General features: G+C 46.6%; 2 non-coding genes and 1 pseudogene across 2 annotated transcripts; all 3 read left to right on the forward strand.

Moving 5' to 3' along the window:
* Positions 1–11,995: 11,995 nt before the first annotated feature.
* LOC144108570 (uncharacterized) lies at positions 11,996–15,660 on the forward strand (annotated as a pseudogene).
* Positions 15,661–15,748: 88 nt separating this feature from the next.
* TRNAF-GAA (transfer RNA phenylalanine (anticodon GAA)) lies at positions 15,749–15,821 on the forward strand. Its single transcript has one exon. It is a non-coding gene; the product is annotated as a tRNA-Phe (tRNA).
* Positions 15,822–15,889: 68 nt separating this feature from the next.
* TRNAF-GAA (transfer RNA phenylalanine (anticodon GAA)) lies at positions 15,890–15,962 on the forward strand. The gene has a single exon. It is a non-coding gene; the product is annotated as a tRNA-Phe (tRNA).
* The last annotated feature ends 2,632 nt before the right edge of the window (positions 15,963–18,594 follow it).

Here is an 18,594-nt window from a genome sequence, read left to right on the forward strand (position 1 = left end):
GCGTTTTTTTTTGTTTCGCTCGAACAGTGCGCATAGTACGAAAGCAGCAGCCTACGCCCCCATCCACGTGCCGAAATAGCTGGGATTCCACTTCCGGCCGCCGCAGCGAACGGACGTGTGATGATGGGCTCCGTAGGAGCGGCTACAGCGGCCATGTCTGGCCGCGGAAACAGGTTTTTTGAAACTGACAACGAGTACGATGTCATCCTACCAAATCTGCCTACAGGTCGTATAATTTTTAATACAGTTTTTCTTCACGCTGACGTCCGTGCACGACCGTATCGCGTTGAAGATTTCCGTGACGCGTTGGCTCACCTAAAGTTCCTCCCTGACGTAACCACCTTGGGGGCGTATCGGATAAGTCACGTCTGGGCAGTGACTTTCGACAGTGCTCACGCTGTCAAGAAGATGCTCGCCGCTGGTGAAATGCAAGTGAAGGAACGTCGGTGTTTGATAATTGACCCAGCAAACCAAGATGTTCGAATGAAGATTCACTGGCTGCTTCCGGGAGTGCCAGATGAAGAAGTGCGAGCGGCCTTTGTGCCGTACGGAAAAGTAACTGATGTCAACGCGGGTACAAGGCGTCACCGATAAAGGGTCGACAACGCGCCTGGTGTCTCCTTCGCTGAAAGCGGGAGTCAAGCTGGACGATATTCCGCATCGAGCATCGCTGGTGAATTGGCCCTGGTTGTGGTACCGGGCAGCCCCCCCCCCTCCCCCTGCTTGCGCTGCCGTGGCAAGGGTGATGTTCGGTGCGAGTGCAAAATTCCGTGGTGTGGTGCGTGCCGTCGGTTCGGGCATGCGGAGAGTGAGTGTGCGCGAACGTATGCCAGCGTGACCGGGCGTTCTTCTAACGAAGCAGCGTCCGAGCTGATGATGGATGAGCTTGACGCCGAAGAAGCAGCGACGGTAAAGGGAGGCAACGTTTTGGAGACACTGGTGCCCCATTCAAACAGTGTCGCAGAGGGGAGCGGGAGGCTTGAGCCTGCATCCAGTGTCCCGCAAGACGGTTTGCCTGATGAGAAGGCTGTTGTGTTGGAAGACGCCGCCGCCCGTCCTAACTAAGCTTCGGAGAACGCTGAAAGTCGGCAGCAGGAAATGGTGGTCTCCTTGGCTGCAAGCAGCAGTCAGGCTGGAAAGCGCGCCCACGAGAAAAGAATTGCGATGCACCGCATACTCCAGAAGAAGGCGCTGAAGAACCCCGGCGAAAGCTCCTGGAGTGAGGCGTACGTCTTTCAAGCCGCGGCCTAAAGTTCCGCACAACCCGCGGCAGGCGGCCAAGCAACACCACCTAAACTTTGTAAGGCCTCTCCACGTTTGCGTGACGTCACCGCACTGCGACGGCCCAGTAGGTTCGGCTTCCGCGCTCGCACGCATTTCACGCATTTCAAAGTGCTGATTATGCCTCTCGAATAGAAAATTACTTTTTTTTTAAATCGTGTTTTGCTTGCCCACACCATAACCGAATGTTTTTTTTGTTCTTGTTTCTTTGAAAGTATAAGCAGTTACATTTTAGCAGACTTTTACTGACTTTATATCAAAGCGCGCATGTGTGAAGATACGTTCGTAATATTTTTTTTATTGAAAATGAACAACGGAGAGGACTTTTACAAGTCGTATTTTATTTTCAGATGAGAAACACGATCAGTAAGAGTAGGAGGTAAGGAAACTGTTACAGCACTGAATCATAAAATGCAGTAAGTGAAGCCAACAAGAGAAAAGCTGTAAACAGAAAGCAAACAAAAGAAAATATGCAGAATATATAATAATACAACGCAAAAAGTGGTTTCGAAACTAAAAAAGAACTAACAAAAACAGTCACAAGCACACAGAGTAGTCAATTCTTCAATGTCTTCAATTTTCTCTTTTTCTTTTGCAGCCTTTTCAACTATAAGTTGATCATTTTTTCTTTCACAAAGGTTATTTAGAAGCGTGTTTGCTGCTGCACTTAGACCTTAGTGCATTACCAACTGTGGAGTGTGCCCATTCTCACACACATCAAAGTCAATGCCGTCGTTTAACACATCATGTGTGAGTGCCAAGACAGCCTTCTTTTGATTTGGTAGTGCATGAAACTGTGTCGCATGCTGTTCGCTTCTCAGTTTGTCAAGAACTATCTCAGCAGTAAGAACAGCATTTACTATGGCAGGCTGTGGAAACTTGAGACTACCACGAGTCATGGCCTTGACTAACTCCCCACCTTCTACTTCAATTTCATCTTCTAGCATTAAATTTTCTTTGCAAGTCATGCATGACAGCTTTTTGAACGCAGCGTAGGCACAATAGCCAGCAACGTAAGTGGTTGCTGGAAGATTTGGCGCCTTCGCATAATCGTCGTGCGTTACCTCAATGTCAAACACTTCAAGTACTGCATCGTTTACTGCCACCGCATCTGTTGCAGCCTCAAACTCTGGGAGCTACAGAATGTTCTGCAGACGAAGCTTTCGCTCCGACTCATAGACTTGTCTTATGGACATGTGGTGTTGCGCACCGGAGAGTTGGCGGTATTTGCCAAACCTCTCTTCCAAGCAATCAGTCTGAAACTTTCCTAAAAGTACATACTCGAAGTTCATTTCATCTTGGCAATACCTAGTCACCTTTACCAAGGTGTCTGTCTTGAGTCAGAGCGCACTGTGATTCTCTCTTGTAAGTATGCCTGTGTCAAATTTGAGAGGCTGCCACAGATCTAGCCACTCCACTATACTTAACAGAAACTGGATCTGTGGACTTGACGCTGATGTAATCGGTGACTGCAGCTCATCACGAAGTCGAGTACCCTTGTTGCATGTCTTTACATTTACAATGTTCCACCACTTTGTTATTGTTTCAAGGAACTGTGCAGTACCAGACACATGATCTAGCTCAAGTCTGGGCCCACATGCTCGCAGAGCTGCTGCCGTAGACGGGCTGAAAATCCTTAGCGCAAGCTTGACATTCTGTCGCTCAATATTCGATGAGTTCAGAGATTTAGACAAAAGTGTTGGTGCTGATTTAATCAGCTGACCCTGTTCTTTCGAGTGAAGTTCTCGAAGAGTTTTAAATGAAGCTGTAAGTATAGGTGGCTTTATATTAGGTCCTGTGGGGCTAGGAATGAACATGCATGTTCCAGCATTTCGCTTATTGATCCAGTTATTCCTGACGCATTTTATTAAGTGTACAGGATCAATCAGAAAAAAGAGAGGACGTTTAGAGTCTGCAGAGTGTGGACACACAAGCTGAAGTTTGCAGGGGGCCTCAAAAAGTGACATTGTTTTCCGGTTGATTGAGTTACTGTCAGCTATGACTGCGATTATACGCAACCCAACATGCTCTAGCTGAGTAATGATGCTATGCAGAATAGTGTGAAGTTGCTGTGCGTTGATGCGCTCTACAGGGAGTATGTGCACAATATTCTTCTGACGCGAAAGCAAGCTTTGCATCATAAAAACATGGGCAGTTTTTGCTGCATTAGGGCTATTTGTAGCCGCACCAACAATTACTCCTCCCTTATAATCAAAATACGGCTGCAGGTGAATTTCGTCCATCATGAGTACAACAATTTTTTCATGCTCCGTCATTGCTGCGACAAGCTTCTTTGCATACGATAGGAAAGAAGTGCGTTGCTGTTCAGCTGCCGGGCTTACGCTGTAGGAGTTACATATACGACGTATTGTAGATTGATGGGGTAATCTAAGGTTTCCGGAACTGTGAAGGAACCTATAAGCATGCGGAGAAACTGTAAATAAAATGCTTGAGAATACCAGCAACTCTGCAGAATACCGGGATGACCTGCTATGCTTGACAAGAAGAAGAGAAACTCGCAAAGATATGAGACAGATACTGCGCCATTTCCTTTCCCCAAAAACCAATTATTATTATTATTATTATTACTTTCAAAAAACTAACTGCATTGGGTTGTTCAACATCTGCCAGTTCACAATTTAAGGCATCTTCAAGCAGGGAAAGTGCCAGCTTAAGCAAACCATCAATTTTTGCTTCATGCTTAGACAACAATTTTCCGTGAAACGACTCTACAGCATCCAGCAGACCTATCACGCAACGGATATCATGTACTGTGTGAGGGATGGTATCTATGCCATCAATTGTAGTCAGCTGCACATTTTGGTAATGAACTTTCACCGTGAGGTTCTCTAAGACCGTGACTGATTACAAAACACGAGGGACGTCATCAACAGCAAGATTGAGAAAAAGGACGCAGGCAGGTCGAGAAATAACATTCCAAAAATCAGAAAGCTTGATTTGAGGAAGGCACTCCAGTAGAACCTGGAAAGTGTCAATCTTGTTCTTTGCTTCTTCCTCCTCGTGTGTCTGGAGTGACATGACGATGGCATCTCGTAAAGAAGCTGCTTCAAGACGCATTCTCTTTTCAGTCGGTGCTTCTCGGGACGTAGTGGCGGGCGCAGAAAGGTACGCGGGACAGTTCGGGAATACACTGGGAATGGCGTCGGAGCTGAGACGAGCGATCTTCAATTTTGCCTCGACGACTTTGCCCGTTTTTGAGTCCACATACTTAGAAGAAGTCCGAATGTCTGATTCTTTAAAGTGCCGCTCGCAGACCTGCAAAGCCCAGCGCAGATAAGGTTAGCATATTTAAGATGATTAATTCCATGGGTGCAATAGCAATTAGCGCAGTGAAATATTTCAAATTTAGAATATTTCCAGCTCGCCCACTAGGCCATGTTGTAGTGCATTATGTACACACAGCTACGTCGCGGAATAAATATCACGCCTTTTCGACTTACCACTGAGCGCTTTCCGGGTTCGAAATCAGCACGTGGAATGGCTTTCAACCATTGCCTCCTGTCAGCATCAGCTGGGAAAGTGAAGACGCGCACAGTCTTTTCTCCATCGTAATTCCCGCGGCAGCAGGGAACACAACAGTGTCCTGGCATTTTAACAAATGGCTCAGGAACTGTCACACGCGCACAGCACTTTCACAGACGTTTCCCAGGATTGCACTTCGAGTATTCACAGCCCGCAAGGAAGCTTCAGCAAATGACACAGAAAGAAAGAACGGCGGAGGAACAGCATGTTACACACGACACGTGCAGCACATGTTCAAACACGACGGTAGTGTTTACAGCAATCGCGATGTCTCCTTTCAAATGACTGCTTTCAACAATTTACTAGAAAAACTGCACAAAGTAAGTTTTTAAAAGATTGAACAGTTTCCAGAAATGCGAACGAAGATTGTTACATTAAACCAGATATCTCTCATGTCTTTTAAAACGGTGAAATTCATTATCTTCAATTTGAAATACGCAAATACGCCTCGGAGTACTCCGCACTTCAACAATTTGAAACAGCGCGGGAGGAGAACGGCGGCAGCGGCCGCCAGGAGGTGCTGCCGCAGCGGTCGGCGGTGGCTGCTCCCGCGTCGTAGTGCGGTGACGTCATGCGTCGGAGAAGAAATCGTGGAGAGGCCTTAACCCCCGTATTCTTAAACAGACCTCCACATGAAATTTCACTCGAGTTGCTCCTCGAAGCCCGTTTCGTGCTTCTTAAACCCTCCTCCACTCCTACCGGCCCTCGAACGGAGGAACTCCTCCACGCTTTCATCCGAAATCTCGAGGTGGCGCTGCTGCTACCTTGAACGCCTCCTCGACCGAAGCGTCCCCCCTCAACCGTGTTGAGATGGCTGCCGGCTCGCTCGCCGAGTTCGCCGAACGTGTGCTACGTGTGGACGAACTGTTCCACGACGGCGCCGACGATAGCGAAGCTGCAGTTGTGCCACGACGGGCGTTGCGGGACAGAATAAACCCGCTCGAGCATTTCAGCGATGGGGAGTTCCTATCCCGGTACCGGTTTTCGAAGGACACCGTCCGAGAGCTCCTGAAGTGCCATGGAAGAAAGCGTCAGCAATCGCGGTCACCCGCTACCACCGATGCTTCAGCTGGCCATTGCACTTCGATTTTATGGAAGTGGAACGTTCCAAGTCGTCACCGGTGACTTGGTAAATGTTTCGCAACCGACGGTGTGCCGTGCAGTGGAACGAGTATCCACGCTGATCGCGGCACATATGTTCCCTCGAACTGTTAAGTTCCCCGCTACTGCGGCCGAGTTTCAAGCGGACACGAGAGACTTCTACCGCCTTGGCCGTTTCCCTGGGGTGACTGGGTGCATAGACTGCACCCACATTAGAATAAAGTCTCCTGGCGGGCAGCTCGGAGAGGTATACCGCAACCGGAAAGGCTACTTTTCGATCAACGTGCAGGTGAGCCCATTTTTCTTTTTGCAATACTTTATCGCGTTCTAGGTGGCATTAAATTGTACTAACGCGCGTTGATATAGAATAAACTTGAGGGCCACTTTTCTTCACATTGCCCATCTTAGCTGTCGTCTTCTTCAAATAATGTTCATGTAAATATTGACCAAAAAAAAGGATCGATCTCTTGGCGTGCTGAACCTACACTGCATCACATTTCAAGATTGGAGGGTCCGGTTTAATTATTGCGTGTACGTATACGCAAACCCCTTTTACGTCCAAAGCGACTGCTATCAATTCATCAGTGATGAAGGTATTTTTTGTACAATATTTTTGTTATGCCTCAATATTTGCCTTGCGTTGTATAAAAACCAGCACATCTAATGAATTTACTCTCTATTTCTTAGCTAACATTGTATATATAGGAGCAATAATTTGTTTTTCGCATTGCTTGTTTTGCATTTCATTCTTCCTGCACCCTTTTCAAATGCCTGTATGACCCCGAGAGTAAAAATAAATAAATACCATGAATGTTACCTAGCGTTCCTGTTACATGATGCACCAAATTTTCACTCGCATTGTAAGTAAACAACTTGCACCATTTCAATGAAAGTGCTAATTTTTCTGGCTCTTCTTTCCTGTAAAACATAGAACCTAAGCTTTATGAATATATATTAATTTCTGAAGAGTAGAGTGATCTGACATGTAGGCACAAAAATTTATTTTCATTTCCTGAGAATATTTTCACGAAAGAGACATAATATTTTATCCTCAGGCAATCACAGGGCCAAGGCTTGAATTTTATGACTTGGTCGTCGGCTGGCCTGGATCAGTTCATGACAGCAGGATTTTTGACAACAGCCGTGCACGGGTCCTCTACGAGACAAAACGAGTTCCCGGGTTGCTGCTGGGTGACGCAGGTTATCCCTGCATGTCATTTTTAATGACACCTCTGGCAGATGCCAACCCGCCAAATACCCCAGAGGGCAGGTAAGTACAAGAGGGAACGTAGCAACATAATTTCTTTGATTGAAGGCAGCACAAATGTACGAATGTCATCTCCTTTTGTTGCTGTACTGCTCCGTAAACACTTTACATCAAAGAGTGGAATCTTCATTTTTATTTGTTACTGAAACACATAATTTTTCCATGCTTTTCCCATTTTTTCATTCAAATTCAACAAGAAATAAAAATTCAGATTTAGTATACATTTGCCACCAGTTGACGGACAACGCCCCTGGAGCTGTCTTGCTACTTTCCGAGGCGTGCAAATGTAATTACAGCTTTATTATTAGCTGCAGAGGGGCCACTGAGAAAGTAATGCGCAGACTGCTGTGCTCTTCAATTTAGCACATCTATACAAATTTTTACTTCGAACTGCTCGTCTTTCACGCAGGTATCAGGCGGCCCACATCAAAACGAGAAATAGTCTGGAGAGGGCTTTTGGAGTTTGGAAGCGCCGCTTCCCATGCCTAGACATGGGCCTCCAGAACCGCCCTGAGCACTCAGCAGTTATAATAACTGCTTGCGGCGCCCTTCACAATCTCGCCGTTCTACGGAAGGACCCGGAGCCACCTGCTGTGGCCCTCCCCGTTATCCAGCAGCCACAGCCCAGCGTACAACCACAGCAGCTTCATGTGCCACCGCAGCTTTCTGCCGACACAGTGAATGGCTCTCGTGTTCGGGTGGGGCTTATAGCCAGATCGTTCCGTTAAATGTCCCAATTACCTTCTCCGAAAATGTACACGATACTTTTCTAGTGTTAGAGAACCGCTATTTTTATGGCATTTGCAGTGTTTTTGTTATTTCTTTGAACTGGGTTCTCTTATAGCATATAATGTCATCAACAGCTGAACCTCGTCCATGGGAGGACGCAGGCCTCTCCTGTATCTTTCCAATTAACCCTGTGCTGTGCCAGCTGCGGCCACCTTGTTCTTGCAGAATTCCTAATCTCATCAGCCCACCGTACTTTCTGCCGCCTTCTGCTATGCTTACCTTCTTTTGGGATTCATTCCGTTACCAATGGCCCAACATTTATCTTGAATTCACATTACATTCCCTGCCCATGCCCATTTCTTCTTGATTCCAGCTTGGACATTACCAACTCACGTTTATTCCCTCATTCATTCTGCACTTTAACCGCTACTTCTATCATTTTCCTTTCCATAGTTCGCTGCACTATATCTGCCCCATAGGTTATAGGCTTTGCCCGACAAGATATGGCTGTTGAGGAATACTAGTAAACTGCCATTCATGGCTGGAGAGTGCCTGGCAAATGTGCTGCACCATCATTCTTATTCTCCTAGTTAGTTTACACATGTGGTGCAGATCTGTGGTCACTATGCTCTAAATAGGTGCGTTTACCTTACAACTTTAATGCTTTACTGCCTCTTGTCGGCTGTTCCGTTCTGAGTGTTAACATTACTGAAGATCTCAATATGCATTTTTACTCCCACCGTTCTGCTTCCTTTGCTTTGCTTGTCTTCGACCATGTTTGGAAGTTTGTTCTCAGCTACTTAGCAGTGAAATATTTTTAGAAAATCTGAGATTATTAAGGCATTCGCATTCAATTTCATCCTCAGTTGTTTCCTCTCGAGTTCTCTGAAAATATCCTGGAAGCACGTGACGAATAGTACTGGAGAGAACGCGTCTCCCTGCGTGACACCCTTCACAACTGGTATTTTGTCACTTTCCTCGTGAACTATTATGGCACCTTCCAATTTCTGCCAACGAAAGATTTCTTTTGGCTGCTTTTAGGCTACTTCCTTATTTTACTGCTTGATCCTTTCCATATTATATTTCCTTATACTGTTTATACATGTGCAAGTGTGTTAAATAAAGAACATTGTTTTTAAGAAACTGAAGGAACATGCAAATACTGTACGACTGCATCAAAATGACGACAGTGTTGGTAATTGTACACAGAAGTGTTCCGAGACAAATATGTACAAGTTATTTTATTTCTCTATTTAGCGCTTCAGTGCTTCTAACTGCCGCTTTTTGATTTCAAAATCCAGAGAAAGCAGCTTGCGCTGCACTTTGTTTTTGAGCCGCTGCTCGGCCAGCTGTCTCCTGCGGAGTTGTAGGTGAGAGTTGGTGTAACTCTTCCTTCCGCCGGTCCTCAGCTTCAATAGCCTTAATTCTGGCTGCTACTTCAGGAGCCAGTGTCCGCTCTACCGCAGCAACTCGGGGGCCACCTGCCCTCGTGCGAGCAATTTGTGCTGGTGTGATGTCCTCAGACACACTCTGTCACGACGGCACGACAGGCACGAGCACTGTTGGTCTGCCTGCACTGAGGCACTCTTCCTGAACAGGAAGTGCCTCGTCAGTTAGTGGTCGGCTGTTCAGCCATGGTGACGGTGCTGCCTGCATTGATGTGTTTGCACGAACCTCGCCTGCAAAAACATGCACACACATACAATACCTTCATGAGAACTCTGCAATGCTGTAACAAAATTGGTGGGCTCTTATGCTTACATACATACTACTGTGATATGACATGCAAAGAACAAATAAGACCATAAACAGAGGCTATTCAGACCATAACAGGGAACCAAAAACAAATGCTTTACATGGTCGCGACTAGTGTAGACATCTGAAAACAAACTTCTCAACATATATGTGACATGGCGAAAAATGGACCCAGTACGAGCCCGCCAAGAAGTCTTGATAAATATGTGGCCCGCCTGCTTGAGCACGTGCACATACCACGAGCAGAAAATACCTAGTGTTTGCTGCAGTGCCGCTCGATAGCCGAGCACCAGTTGCGAATTGAATGTGGGATGCTGCGCCCACATGTCGACAGGTGCGAGGAGCTGTGTAAACGCCCGTGTAATGCGGCATGTAAGCGGGCGTTAAAGAATCCCTTGCAGTTGAAATTAATCCATAGCCCTCCCCAACAACGTCTTTCTCAGCCCAGGCTTTGGACTTCATGCACGAGGAAAACTAACCGTGACAGTTGTAACTAGTATTTAAAGAGGGCAGCCTTACTTACTGGAAAAGTCGTCTTGGCTTTGTTCGTTGTCATTTACCATCGCCTCCAATAATGCAACAGGTGGCAGGGACAGCACTGCCTCGCTGACATGGGCCCCGTCGCTGTCAAAGGGATTTGGCAGTCTGGTTGCCATATGGTCGGCGACTGCACCAACCAGTTCTGTTGCCGGACTCATTGGCCGGCATTCAAGGGTACCGCCACCTGCACCAAAATTCTTAATTGTGCATATCCTACAGCACAATCTGCGCACTGAAACACACTGAGGTGAAGTGCATTCTGTGCGCAGCACGCAATGCTTGAAAAGGAAAAACAAACAAAATCGCTAACCAGTAGAGTACCACCAGTAATGTTTTGCTCAAAAGTAGTACGCAGATTTTTAACAATGTTTCACAAAAATTCACAATAAGAAAAAAGATTGCATTTATGCTTAAGGACGGAAATGCGAAAGCCTTCCCTTTTTCTCTTGCTCCCTCTGTTCCTTTTTTTAGTTGAAAACTTCTTATTTCATTTTATTTATTTTGTAGTTGCTTGTTTTTCATTTTTTAAATTTGTTTTTGTACTAAGTAAGCCTTGTCGTGCATTTACATCGTTTTTCATCGAATCGGTCACACAAAACCTGCTTCAAACACAGCAATTTTTATTTCATTATTTCAATTTAATTAACTAATTACAATTCATCAACCAAACTTTTCCTACTTCAAGATCTACTCGCGCACTGCCTAACTCAAACTTTTGCATATTTATCTCCACAGAACGACATAACCGTGCACACAGAATTCGCGGACACGTTTTGCTGATGCGAAGTAACCATATAATTTTTTCGCAATAATAAATAATGCCAAATTGTTAGGATTAAAATGATGTCAGAAGACGAAACGTGCGAACATGCAGGAAAATGTATGGGACAGTTTTTGAATGTAAAACTGTTTCGCTCACCTGTCTGAAAGATTTCCCTCGTTTCTTCAGACTTCTTCTTTTTCCACCGGGACTTCATATTATCCCACAGTTTTCGTAGCTGTGCTACACACACAGTGCGTGTGCCGGCCAAGATATTGTAATCTTCGCAAAGTTGAGACCAGGCTTCATCCTTTGCCTTGTTAGTGGTATTGTCCGTTCGTTTGTTTTCTATCACGTCGCGATACTTCGCCATAATGTTCCTAAACACGTGGCGTTCATCTACGGTGAAGATGAATCGCGGACAGGCGGGTCGTTTCTTGGCGCGCTGGGTTGCGTCAGAAGCGGATGCCGATGGTGTCGTGCTGAAGTCCGAAATGTCGAGATCGGACATTGTGCAACCAAAAAGAAAAAAAAGGGCAGACACAAAAACACGTGCACACACGAACAGTCGAACACGCGCAAGCACAGACACTGCAACAAAGCTGCAAGAAGCGAGTCAGGAGCACAGCAAACGGACGAGAACACGCGGCGAGCAAGCGGAGAAACGAAAGAGGGACCGTAACAAAAATGCCGCGCCGGACAGCAGCGACTGCTGTGGTTGCCAGACAGGTAAAGAAAACTGGTTATTTCTTCTGAAAGTACACGTTTTTTTATGGAAAAACAAAAAAATATGCATTTTTATTGTTTTTACCTTGCAGTTTACCACTAAAATAGACAAATTACTTCTATATTACCAAATAGGTGGTGTTTTATTTGCATAAATTTACAATACTCTCGTCATCGGCAGTTTCTTTCTTCTTATCGAAAGCACTGGAGTGGAGGAGGGCTACTCGGCCAGCTCCTCGATGGAGGAATGTTCGAGGTGTGTTCAAGAAGCGCGACTGCTCCTCGGGCCGAGGATGAGCGCTCTCCTCCACTCCCAGGAGTGGAGGCGCAGTGTCGAGTGGAGGGTTGTTTGTGAATACGGCGGCAAATGTCTAGGTGGTGTTGACCTGGGTGCCTTCGCGTGCAGCGGCAGCATCGACGGACAACAGGCAGCGTCGCCTTTCAAGTTTCCTAGTCAGCGCAACCATGGACTATTGTGAGTTCAGCGACGTTGCTGCACGTAGCCTCCTTGTTCACAAAGTCAACAATAGGCGGTACAATTTGCTTTAAAAAGAAAAGATGGAGGAAAAAAAAAAGATGCAGCATTACGTACAGCAACGCTTAACGTAAGAGGGCTAGCCGCAAAGCGGCGGCAGTATCAATTAAATCGCCATCTACTAGAAAATGACATCGACATTGCGGCTATACAAGAGACAAAAGTAGAATCTGAAGAGTAAACTGACCGCATGTTGTTACCTTTTTGATCCCGCTATGACATCTATGTGAGTCATGCCGTCGGCACTTCTGGGGGTGTATTGCATTTGATGCGAAACTCAATTGGTATTGTTGTAGAGTGTCTAAAAGTTGACGCAAGTGGTCGTCTTATTGTTTTGCGATTTTTTCTTTGCTCAGATGAAATGGCGAGTGATCTGTATATATGCCCCGAACAAGCAACAAGAGCGCAGAGTTTTTTTTTGAGGAACTTGTGCCTTATGTCAGTGCAGAGCGAAATTTTGTTTTACTCGTTGACTTTAATTGTGTTTGTATGCCTGAAGATAGGGCAAGGGGGCACCCTTTGCGCGACCGCAGCGCACGTTGATCACAGAGCAAAAGTTCGAAGTTGTAGGTTTGCTGCTATCGAATTCTAGTCGGCCGCAGTACACTCATTTCCAGCGCAATTCTCACGCTAGACTTGATAGAGCTTACATATCCGTCGCCCTCGTGCCACTGTGTACCCACTACATGGTGAAACATGTATCATTCAGTGACCATAGCCTCGTTACGTTTACATTAGGTACCAAACAAAGGAATTCGCGCTTTAACTGGCATCTTTGGAAGATGAATAACAAACTTCTCGAAGACGAGACCTTCGTTAGTAAGACACAAGATAGTATACGAGAAGTACTGACAAGTGGGGCTAATAGTATTGTTTGCGCGTGTGAGTGTTTCAAAGAAAACGTTAAGATGAGCGCAATCGAACACAGTACAGCGAAACACAAAAGAAAACAGGCCGAGAAGCAATTACAATGCCAGCTGGATTTGTGACTCAGTCAAGAATGTGCGCAGCCGGAACTGCGCAGTACAGAAATCAGATGTTAGTAGGCAGCTGGAAGTGCTAGACAATGATAAGTACAAGGGAGCAGTTATACGGGCACGGGCACAAAAGCTTTGGGTTAGTGAAATGCCAACGAAGCGGGCACTTGCGGATGAAAAGAGCTACGCAGCGAAAAATGATATCCAAGAGATAAGGCTCGAAAATGCAGTCACCCGAGACAAGGAAATGATTAAAAGAGCCTTTGTCGAACACTACAGCGAATTATTTGGGTGCAGAACCAAACTTGCAGAGGGTTTTGAAAGCACGTTTTTGCCGCTCATGCCAAAACTCAACGAAGAAAAGAAATCATTTCTAGAAGTTCCAGTTACAATTCAAGAAATTGAAAAAGCCATAGATGATCTTAGTCCGGGCAAGACGCATGGTCCAGACGGTTTGAGCGCAGCTTTCTATAAGCGGTTTCGAGAAGAATTGGCAGAGGCATTACACGCTGTTTTAATGGAGGCGTACGAAAAGAAAGAGCTGCCACCGTCTTTCCGGCGAGCGCATATAGTACTAATTCCTAAGAGTAATGATCGCGAGAAGCAGCAATTGGTTTCGTCTTTCAGACCTATAACGTTAACTCATGTGGATTATAAAATCTATATGAAGGTGCTAGCAAGGAGATTGGAAACTGTCATAAAAGATGTTGTGGGACCACACCAGATTTGTGGCATCAAAGGAAGGTCAATAACCACTAACATTCACATTATGAGGAGCATTTTAGAGTGTTGTGACGTTTTCTCAATGCGCGCAGCTGTGTTACAGGTTGATCTTGAAAAAGCTTTCGATTGCGTCCATCACGACACATTTTTCAGCATATTGGAATATGTAAACTTGGGCTCAGTGATTTCGGATGGTGTGAGAATGGCATACAAGGGCTGTTTCGCCAATATTGTAGTCAACAAAGACCTCACCGATAGTATCGAAATCCATTCCTCTGTCAGGAAAGGGTACCCCTTATCCCCCTTGCTATTTGCCATCTATCTGGAGCCGTTTTGCTTGAAAGTACTGTACAATGAAAGGGTTAGAGGCTCCCAGTTAATGTCAACAGAAGTGAAGGTGCTTTCGTATGCTGATGATATTGCTATTATTTGCAAGGACAAAGAAAGTGTCAAGGAGGCCCTGAACGATGCCACAGCATACTACAGATGTACCGGCAGTGCTATAAACTGGAACAAATGCCTGGGTTTCTGGCAGTCTGGCAGGGGGAGTGGGAAGACTCTCCTTCCTTATTTCAAAATGTTCAGTGGTCAGACGTGCCTACAAAGTATCTAGGCGTACCAATTCAGCACTACAAGGACACGACACAGTATTAGCGAGGAGAAACTGAGCATGTGCGTTCGAAAACAACTAAATGGGGTGGCAGGGATTTTTCCATTTTTGCTCGCGCAACAGTGTGTAACCTTTTTCTTTTCGCGAAAGTATGGTACGTGCTGCAGGCTATGTTCATGACAAGAATGTGTGTTCAGAAGCTGCACAGAGTGTTAGCTGTGTATGTGTGGGGAACAACATGGGAGCGCACGAGCCGGACAAACTTGTTTCGCTCAGTGCAGAATGGTGGTTTAGGTCTTGTACATTTGTTTTTAAGGCAAGTTGTCTCGAGATTCATTTTCCTGCGAGACCAAAAGGATCCCTTCTTGAGGACAGTGATGCAAGTGCGGCTGCAAAACTTTTTACCCGAATTTCTGGTTTGTACGCAAGGGATTCATCGTCAAGGTGTGCAGGGGTATTTGCGTGAAGTGGTTGGAGCCTTTCAAATATTGAAAGTGCGATTCTCGATGCAGTACCTTAGTGGCGTAAAACGTAGGCGGCTCTATGCGGACCTGTAAGATTTGATGTTACCAGTGCCAATTTATCGCTTACTGAATGGTGATGGTCAGGGTGGTGATGTTCTTAAAAGAGTGAAGAAGATGGCCGTGCGGCCATCGGTGAAAACTTTCTTTTTCCACTTAAATAGTGGCACACTGCCCGTGAAACCATGGTTGGAAGAGAAGGGGTATATTACTCCCATGGGGCACAAACTGTTTAATATACCGCAAGCCAGAAACTTTAGACCATATATTCTCGGACTGTTGGGATGCAGTCTTTCTTTGGGACATCCTGCAAAGGACGCTAAAGAAAGACCTTCCAATAACGCCGTATGGCATCCGTTTTTTGCCAGTTAATAACGAAGACGGTGCACCGTATGATTTGTTCATGCTGTTGGTACTGCATGGTGTATGGAAGACACGAATGGGTGTCCATCGTGCAGATCAAATTGTGCGACCCGCTAGAGAGTACTTTGTTGAGAGTGTTGGTTACCTAAGAGATGTGTATAAGGAAAAAGTTGATAAACCAGAATGGTACACTGTGTTGAATGACCGTGTTGCCCTGAAACGGTTTTAACCTACGAGTGCTGTCTTTGTTCAGATAACACCTTTTAATGTGTTGTATTTGTTTTTCCTGCCTAGTCGGCAATAAAGAAAAAATAAGTGCCGAAATAGCTCAGTTGGGAGAGCGTTAGACTGAAGATCTAAATGTCCCTGGTTCGATCCCGGGTTTCGGCAGCGTTTTTTTTGTTTCGCTCGAACAGTGCGCATAGTACGAAAGCAGCAGCCTACGCCCCCATCCACGTGCCGAAATAGCTCAGTTGGGAGAGCGTTAGACTGAACATGTAAAGGTCCGTGGTTCGATCCCGTGTTTCGGCAGCGTTTTTTTTTTGTTTCGCTCGAACAGTGCGCATATTACGCAAGCAGCAGCCTGCGCCACCATCCACGTGCCGAAATAGCTAATTCTGCTTCCGGGTTCGCAGTATCATGGGCTCCAGCGGAGCGGCGACAGCGGCTTTCGACGGCCGCGGAAACAGGATTGAAGACTGTGAAGATAAGGATTACCAGATCATTTTGCCGACACTGCCAACAGGACGTGTTGTTTTCAACACGGTTTTTCTTCACGGAGACGTTCGAGCGAGGCCGTTTTGTGTCGAGGATTTCCGTGACGCCCTGGCCGAGACCGGTACGCTCCCCGACGTGGTCGCGTTGGGGGCGTACCAAATCAACCATGTGTGGGCGGTCACCTTGCCGAGCACGAAGGCAGCAAAGAAGTTGCTCGCCTTCAATGAGCTGCAAGTTAAGAGACGCCGCTGCCTTATCATCGACCCGGAAGACCAACAGGTAAAGCTGCGGCTACACTGGATGCTTCATGGTGTGGCCGACGACGACTTCCGGACGGCATTAGCGGCGTTTGGCAAAGTGACCGACGTTACGCGAGAGCGGTGGCGGATCCAAGGTGTCAATGACAAGAACTGTCCTACTGAAATTGAAGCCCGGTCTTAAAGTGGATGACCTACCACACCAGGTACGCGTCGCCGGAGAGTTGGCTCTTGTCGCGGCGCCTGGACGTCCAATGCAGTGCCTGCGCTGCCACGGTACGGGCCACGTGCGCGTGAATGTAAAGTTCCTCCCTGTACGAAGTGTCGGCGGTACGGTCACGCGGATGCCGACTGTGTCCGCACTTATGCGGTGGCTACTGGCGCTGTGTCGCAAGAGGACTCTGCGGAACTCCTGATGGACGTAGCCGAGGCCGAAAAATCTGCAAAAGGCATAGGCGAACCCGAAAAGCAGGCAGGCGCGACGGACTCTTCGTGACCCTCCAGCAGCGATGGTGGGCGGAAGCCTGAAGGGGCAGAATCTTCGACAAATGGGATGGAGGCGTCGAGTGATGAAATAAGCGCGCCGGCGCTCCAAGAAACCGACTCAGCGCTCCAAGAAAGTGAGCCAGCGACTTCGAACGAGAACAATGACAAGAGCGGCGCCCTTACTACCAGTGGTCCTGCCCCAGCGAAGAGACTACACGCCCAGACCGGAACCGATAGAGACAAGGCGACATTCCTCAGTGTCCAGGAGCCGCCGGCAAAAACGGCCCAAGGACGGCGGCCATCCATCCGACCACGACCTAATGTGTCGGCGGAGAGGAGAACCCTCGACAAACCGCCCTCGCAGCCAGGCCTGGAACCAGCACCGGATGGCTCCGGCGTCAAAGACGTCGTCTAGCCACGCGCTAGACGAGAAGGGTAAGCACCATGTTCCCGGCCTCTTCTGTATGAAAATGGCTCCTGCGGCCCCCATAAAAGTCAGTACACTTAACGTCATGGGACTGGCAAGCAAGAAGAAGCAGAGCCAGGTATACCGCATTTTAATTGAGCATGACGTTGACGTCCTGGCAGTGCAGGAAACGAAAATTGACGGGGAAGATGAGACCGGGAGCATGGTGCGACGTTTCACGTCTAGGATTTTTGCAGTAGTGTTCCACGCTATAGGCACGTCTGCGGGCTGGGTAATTTTTGTTAAGAATGTACCGGGAATTTAGGTTCAGGGATATATGGCGTGTCCATCGGGTAGGTGTGTTTTGGTTGACTTCGTGTACAACAAAACATATTGGCGCAGCATTTGTGTGTACGCTCCAAATGCGGTGGATGAAAGCACTGTTTCTTTTTCAAAACCTACAAAAGCACTTAATTTTTGAGAAATCCCTGATCATCATGGGTGACTTCAATTCCGTCTTGAGAGGTTGAGATAAAACCAGTGCACGGGCGTTTTGGGACAGAAACACTGAGGCACTCTCAGAGGTTATAGCGACGTGCAACCTCGGTGATGGGGCGGAATGTTTAGAAGGCGAGCGCTGTGTGAGGTTCACACATTTTCAGCGTTCAAGCCATGCACGGCTAGATCGCATTTATGTGTCGCCGGATGTTATTTCAAAATGCAGTACCTACAGTGTAGTACCGGTATCATTTTCTGATCATTGTTTAGTGGAGTGTGGGATAGGGACAAAGAAAAGAGGAAATCAGTTTTCTTGGGAGATATGGAAATTAAATAATAATAAGATCATTACAGACGGCATCTTTAGCAGGAAAGTGAATGAAGAAATCGGCAAATTAGAGACAGGCGGGGAACTGAAAGTTTGGCAGCAATGGGAACTTTGCAAACAACAAATAAAGATAGCAGCAATCGGAAGGTCAAGCTGCATACGACAAGAGGAGAAGCATGAGGAAGAAAATTTGATATCTTTACTGGCTAGACATCTCGAAAAAGAAAGCGAAAAGCCTGGAAAATGGATGGACGACATTAGAAAAAAAAAACACAAAATCGAACTCTTCGAAGAAGAACGCTATCATGGCGCGCTTGTGCGGGCTAGTGCGCATGATGTAGCAGCTGGGGAGACACCGTCAAAACGAGCGCTAGGAATTGAAAAAAGCGCATGCTCAGCGAAACCACATTGAAAAGATTGATTGGGGTGGGGCGTTATCTGGAGAAAGCGGTCATATCCAGCAGGCATTTC

The sequence above is a fragment of the Amblyomma americanum genome, chromosome 10 (genome assembly GCF_052857255.1).
Source record: "Amblyomma americanum isolate KBUSLIRL-KWMA chromosome 10, ASM5285725v1, whole genome shotgun sequence".
Lineage (NCBI taxonomy): Eukaryota > Metazoa > Arthropoda > Arachnida > Ixodida > Ixodidae > Amblyomma > Amblyomma americanum.